Source organism: Sapajus apella, unplaced genomic scaffold (assembly GCF_009761245.1).
Source record: "Sapajus apella isolate SASKATOON/1434 unplaced genomic scaffold, GSC_monkey_1.0 scaffold87, whole genome shotgun sequence".
In the NCBI taxonomy this organism is placed as follows: domain Eukaryota; kingdom Metazoa; phylum Chordata; class Mammalia; order Primates; family Cebidae; genus Sapajus; species Sapajus apella.
The window spans coordinates 7,255,813-7,262,727 of NW_022437027.1; the positions used below are offsets into that span (position 1 = coordinate 7,255,813).

General features: G+C 42.8%; 1 protein-coding gene across 5 annotated transcripts in view; it reads right to left on the reverse strand.

Annotated features, from left to right (window-relative positions):
* The window catches only part of TET2 (tet methylcytosine dioxygenase 2), a 135,905-nt gene extending 134,606 nt beyond the window's left edge, over positions 1-1,299 (reverse strand). For all 5 annotated transcript variants that reach the window (XR_004261732.1, XR_004261734.1, XR_004261733.1 and 2 more), the window contains exon 1: positions 1,111-1,299. The gene's annotated coding sequence lies outside the window, so the exon portion shown is untranslated. The remainder of the gene's footprint in view (positions 1-1,110) is intronic.
* Between the last annotated feature and the right edge of the window lie 5,616 nt (positions 1,300-6,915).

Consider the following 6,915-nt stretch of genomic DNA (forward strand, 5'->3'; position numbering starts at 1 on the left):
GAGAGAGAGAGAGAGAGAGAGAGAGAGAGAGAGAGAGAGAGAGAGAGGCAAAGAGTAAAGAGGGGAGACAGAGAAAGGCGGAGAGATGAAAGACCAACGAGAGAAGCCAAAAGAGAAATTGGATGGGGCTGTTACAAATCTGCTCTTCACTTCTTTGCTGGGATTGGGTTTCATTCTTTCGGCGCCCCTGACCTTGCAGTCTTGCAACTCTCAACGCTGCGCTCCCCACCCCCTCCCGCCCCCTCCCCGGGCCTGCGCCTGCCTTTGTGTCTGCCTGTCACTTACCAAGGAACCAAACCAAGCTGATTCGGGAGAAGCACAAAGCCGGGACACAGATTTGTCCACAAATTCTCTTACACACATACCCCAGGCTGGAAGGCTCAGCCCAGCGGAGACTGAGGTACCTTGAGAAAAGTGAGTTCTGGTCTTGTTGGGGAACCAGAGAAACTATTCTTTCCTCTTTCACTCAGCGCCGCTAACAAAACGCGCGGACTTAAGAAAAAAATAAAACCCCACTCAGTGTACTTCAATTCCACTCCCTGTGACATTCACTTCGTACAGCCCCCAAAAGGGGGATAAGGAGGTAAGAACTGGCGGACACAAACCCAGATCCAGACCCAGACCCTAGAGCGGATAAAAGGGTCGAAAAACACCCTATCAGTGTTCTCTCTAGGGTTGTTCGGGATGAACCGGAGGCTCGTTTCACTTACACGAAAGAAACAGGGGAAGAGGATTAAAGGGAAAAGTAGTGTCCCCGAAGCTGAACTATTTTAGAAAGGAAGGCAAATTAAAAAAATCACTTTTCTGAGGATTAAAAGGCCGGGAAACCGGCTGGCCAGAGATACAAAGGTAAGTTTCCTGGGTAAGCAGGGGCGAACATTAGCAGGAGAGAAGAGAACACAAAACTACAGGTTTACGAGGGGTGGGGGGAATTAAAACTATATTTGTCAGCCATGTTGAAGAGGCTCCAGTAATTTGTGAAGCTTCCCTCTTCCCTCTTGGTATTTGTGGGTGACATTACAGGGTTTGTTCCCCAGTCCCTGGAAGCCCGAGAGAAAGCGAAGGGGAGAGGAAAGGGAGAGTTTCGCGGCATAAGAAAAGCGCTCTGACCTCGTTCTTGTCCCTCAGCCTTGCAGCAATCCAGCAGTTGCAGTCGGGTCTCCTTTCTAACAAATCCTAAAGGGCAGCCATCTTGCTTCCTTCTGCTTCTCTACGAAAGCAGCCTAGCCTCCGCATCAATATTCATAAGGCAGTTTGACGTCTGTTCTCATCACTCGGCGGGGCCGGCGTCTCGGGGCGGCCGCGCCGAGGGGGCGGACGTGACTCGCATGCGAGCGGGGCCTGGGCGCGCGGCGCTCGCGAGGAGGAGGCGGCGGCGGCCGCCCGAGGTTTCGCCGCTGCCGCTGCCGCCGGCTTTGCTCCTCCGCCCGGGCCTCCTCCCGCTCCGCCCCGGCCTCCTCCCGCTCCGCCCCGGCCCGCGCCGCCGCCCTCGGGCCCTCAGCCCGGGCTCCCGGGGAATTAGCCCCCTGCACCGGCGTCCAGCACGAAGGCCCGCGGCACCTGGGGCCGGACAGCGGGGCGCGCAGTGGAGACCTGGGCTGCCCTCGCGCTGTGCAGTGGCGCGGGGGGAGTGGCGCGCCCGGATGAGCGCGGGGCGGGAGCCGGGGCTGGCGAGCGCGGGGAAGGGTGCAGCCCTCGGGGACCCCGGGGACCTCAGCCGGTCCCCACCCCCGGGAGAAGACGCGAGGCAGGAGCGAAGGTGGGGGCGGGGTGGGGGGTTGTGATGGCACGAGTGCCTGGACAAGGACTTGACAACCAAGATTTCCCTTTGAAACTTTTTGTGGGTCCGCACTCCACCACCCCTTCGAGGTCCCGCGCACACCCCCCGGCGCGCACCCACCTCCTAGCGGGTGTACCCGCACACGCCCTCGCATTGGTCCCCGCCTCCACCCACGCTACCTCTCCCCGCACCTCACCCCCGCTTGCGCCCACCTTCTCCTCAGAGGCCCGAGTCTCTATCCTTTAGATCCCCTTGCCTGGGCTCTGCTGTCCTCCCGCTTCTGTCGCTTTAATCTCGCTCAGCAGAAGCACTCCCGTGTTTCACTGAGGGCAAGCCCTTAGTGCTTTAGGGGTCTGTATTTTTAAAGACCCGACAAATTGGGAAATTGACCGAGTCCTGTTTCTCCCCGCCCCGGCCCACCTTCTGTTTACTTTGGCCACGTGGGCTGAGTAGAGGAGGGCGTCTCACAGAGTCAAGATGGGTTTCTCACCAGTGACCCTCTACTTCTCGCTAGTAGGAAATAAACCTGTACTTTCAAATGCTTATGTTGCCTCCCGTAAGAGCCTCTACTTTGCAGAAGTTTCCACCAGTACAATTAAGTAATGAGTAATGAAGAAACCGACCGATACAGAGCTAATTCCGAATGACGGGTGCTTGATTTTCCCTGACACTCGCAGCCCTGTAGCTAAGCTCTTCCTTTGACCGGAGTTTTTCACTATTGCCGAGTAGCGTTACTTCCCATTGTAATGCTCCTATTTCTTATCATAAACTTTTTGTTTGAAGATGAGATGAAGAACAAAGCCCATATGAATCATGGTACGAATCATATCACCTCAGATAGTAGTTTTTGAAATAGTCCCTTCATCTTTAACATGTCACATTGTTGACGTTCACATTTTAAGTAGGTATTTTGGTCACATCTTTTATGGGATCACCGCATGGTGATTACAACGCTTAAGTCAATGCTATTTACACTGTGTAACCACACTTTTTTTGGACTGTAATTTCTTCAGAAGTGAAGCCCTAATTTTATGAAATCGGAATATTTCCTCTTTGAAGAGTGTAAAAATGGGAACTCCTTGCAAGTGCAACATTGTTGCTAAGAAGAAGTTTAGTGTGTCCAATGAAACATTGTTTATTCCATTTTGAAACAAAGTTGACTCGGATTTCAGATTTTGCGCAGGCTAACAAAAATAGTACATTTTCTCCTAAACATTTCAGGTGGGAATGACATTCCATGTGTTCTAGCTGTGCATTAAAGTATCACTTAGGTCTTGGCAATTGTTAATGCACTCTAAAATATAAGGTGTTTGAAAAGTTCTTTGTGATTGTGATTTCTTTTCTTTCTTTCTTTCTTTCTTTCTTTCTTTCTTTCTTTCTTTCTTTTTTTTTTTTTTTTGAGACGGAGTGTTGCTCTGTTGCCCACGTGAGAGTGCAGTCGCGTGATCTCGGTTCACTGCAACCTCCGCCTCCTGGGTTCAAGCGATTCTTCTCACTCTCCTGCGTAGCTGGGACTACAGGCGCGCCCCACCACGCCCGGCTAATTTTTGCATTTTTAGTAGAGACAGGGTTTCACCATATTGGCCAGGCTGATCTCAAACTCCCCACCGGGCCCGGCTTGTGATTTATTTTTCCAGTTCAAGAAATAGAGTTCTCCCAAGACCGCGACATACATTTATATAGTGGACAGTATTGCAGACTTGTTGAAACATGGGCTTTGGAGTTGGACAGAGCTGAGTGAGTCTTGACTCCATCTTTTCCACTGTGACCTTGTGCATTTTACTTAATTCTCTCAGTATCGGTTTCTTTTAATATGTTGAACAACTTGTAAGACAGAAGGGTTGTGGTGAGTTTTTAAGAGCACTAGGTAAGTGCCCAGGTAGTTACTACTACTACTACAGTAACAAACCATCTACTTCTAGAAGTTGTTTTTTTTTTTCTTCTGACTATAGAAATATATACTTATATATCTTCTTACACTTAATATATGGAAAATATTATATTAACATGTGTTTAATATACAAGTATCCGTATGTTCCTTTAGTTATAATATAACTGGGAAATGATCTTGCAGGTCACCTCCTTCTCATTTCTTCTTTGAAAACTGCTCTCTGTTGTAACAGGTGGTTCTTGCCTATTTGGTGTCCTATGTGGCTTGCAGTTGGTTTTGCAACAGGCCCTGAACATTTTCTTGCCAACTTCTTTCTCTGTACCTCCACTCTACCCTCAACCATCACGACGTTTTTTAATTTAAAAGAAAATACATTACTCCTCTTGGCTATTGTGAGTTTTCAACAGCAAAAGGAAGCGAAATTCTGAAAACCTTCAAGTATAAAACACTTTAGTTTTTTTTTTAATTTAAAAAACTTCTTCCTTAGCTGCTATTTCTGGGAAAGAAAGGATATGGTTTGCATAATCAGTTGTTTACTGAACACAGTGCACACTTGTATGGGTAACTCAGAGCCAGCTTTTATTAATTGTGTGCATTTTTGAGATTCCTCCTCCTACAGGTGTGGACAATCTATGTTTAAAATATAATTTGCTTTTTTTTTTTTTTTAACAACAATCAACTATTATTTAATATTTTTTTCCCTCAAACTAGAAATAGCAGCACTGTTTCCATACAGAGAGATCCTTGCCTCCTTAATGGAGAAAAAAAACACTAATAGAACAAGTTCCACAACATGCTACTCTGTGTTAGAAAGTTGGCTTGACTGGCCTGCACACCTGCTATCTAACTCAGTTGCTCAGCCTTTAAGTCTCTTTGGGTGGAGGCAGTTTCCTGTCTGCTGTTGTCCATTAAAGAGCTGACGATGGCAGTTTGCCTTACAATGCAAATTTTTTAAATATTGTACTAACACAAAAATAATAGGTGCATTCTTCATTTCCTCCCCACCTGCAGAATATAAAATTTTCTTTAAGGACTTGATTTTCTCTTCAACACAGAGAAATAGTTGTGATATACACTGCTTTGAAAGAATTCTAATGGTTTAACAAAAACACTAAATCATGGCCTGTTGTTTCCCATCTCCAAAAACATGCTTCTGAAGTATAACATGATAAAGATTCTCTGCATGCTTAAAAGACAATTGACCATTAAACAGCATAGCAATCACTGCTGTGAAAAAGTTTTCTTATTTCTTTTCTTTGGTGACATTGCTAAGTTTTTAACAGAATGCTAAGTTTTTAACAGTCTCCAATAGATGAAATATTGAAATATAATGTTTTATCTTATTAATATAAATTATTATTAATAAAAATTATTGTCTAACTGAGGGATTATAATATGATGGCCTCGATAGAATCTCTTTTCTGATGATTTCTACTTTTTTCCTAATTTGACTTCATCTGGTTAATTTTTCTTTGTATAATTTGAACATTGTAAAGAAAAAATACAAATTATGTAATCTTAAATTAGTGAAATCAGGAACTATCCAAGGTGTGTACTAATTTAATGGGGGCAAAGTAGAATATAAAATAAACTGAAAGGTGTTGTCAAAGGTATTATAGAATGTTACTGAGGAGGGAGGATCACTTAAGCCCAGGAATTCAAGACTGTGAGCCACGTGAGCCATGACTGCACCACTGAACTCCAGCCTGGGTAATACTGCAAGACCCTGTCTCAAAAAGAAAATAAAAGAATATTAGAATCATTAGTGGGACAAGCATCACGGAAATTCCTCCAGAATTATTGCAAACATTGCTAATACCAATCTCTCACAATTTTAGGAAACATTTTTTCTCCTCATAAATTTTTACTTCACAATCCAGTAACTACTTTTTTTGTCTTCATCCAACTTTAGTAACTCACTTACTATCTCACTTTATTTTGAAAGAATAATTTTCAACTTTAATGATGAATTTCAATAATCAATAAAATTTAGGAATTAGTAATTGCCTCAGCATCATTTTATAGGACTCTATAGTTTTTTTTGGCATTTATGTACACTATTATGACTTAATATTCAAAATCATGTCATATTAAAAATGGCATTTAATATAATTTCCATCATATAAATATTAAAGGTGAGGCTAAGTGATTTATTTAGGGTCAGACATCCTGTAAATAGAGAGCACCTTTCAAATATAAATTTTGTGAATTAAGTTTTATACCTAAGCTAACCTGTTTTTTTCCTGCTTGTCCTCCTCTAATTTTTTTTTCTCAACATTATTAGTACTGACTGGTAAAGAAATCTTCCCTTCAAAACACCATGGGAATTTTCTATTATCCTTTGCTACTTAAAAAAATAAAATAAAAAACTCAGCACCTACATTTACTTAGCACTCCAAAAGTAATTTGTTAAATACTGGCTATCCACCAAGCATTGAAATAATTGTTTTACATTCATTATCTCTTTTAATTTAATACTTATTACAACAAAGTAAGTTAGGTAGTATCTTATTGAGGATTAAGGACTGAGTAACTTGGTTTGGATAAAATAGCTGGAACAATTATCTAAATCAGGGTTAGCTGACTCAAGCTGATGATCTTGCAGGCTACCTGGTGCTGTCTCCCAATTTAGCAGATACAGACATCTGTGTTTGCCCCGTGATAAGTTTTTCACACAGTATGTTTTATAGCAGTAACATCACTATTTCCCATATCTTTCTCATATTAAAAAAAACAAAAACTTCTTTTGTCTAAATCTCTACTTTTTAAAGAAAAATTGTTTGCTTTCTGCTCTGTTTCTTTACTTTCCAATTTTGTGTCAGGAAGTTAGCCTGCTTGAACTCTTTGGAAGAATAATTACATTCATGTAATAAGCAAATATGATACTGTACCCCTTCCCCACAAGCACTTTAACATGTGTCTTAACTCACTAACAAATTGTTTGCAAAGGTAAGTTCTAGTGTATGTTTTCGTGTGCAATTGCACCTTTGACCTGCCCTTGACTTTTATGAATGACTTAGGGTTCATTCCGCCAAGCAAAGAAGCTGGCAGGTGGAAAGAGCGCCATCTACTGAAATCGTTAATCAGAAAAGGGTCTTTGGTGATAATAAATTACTCAGAATGGGTTAGCACCAAACCTTTCAATTGGGAAAACAAATAAAAACTCACCTAGGGAGCTTCTGAAAAATATGCATGACTAGGTTCCACTCCTCTACCCCCACAAGCCTTTTGGAGATTCTGATTA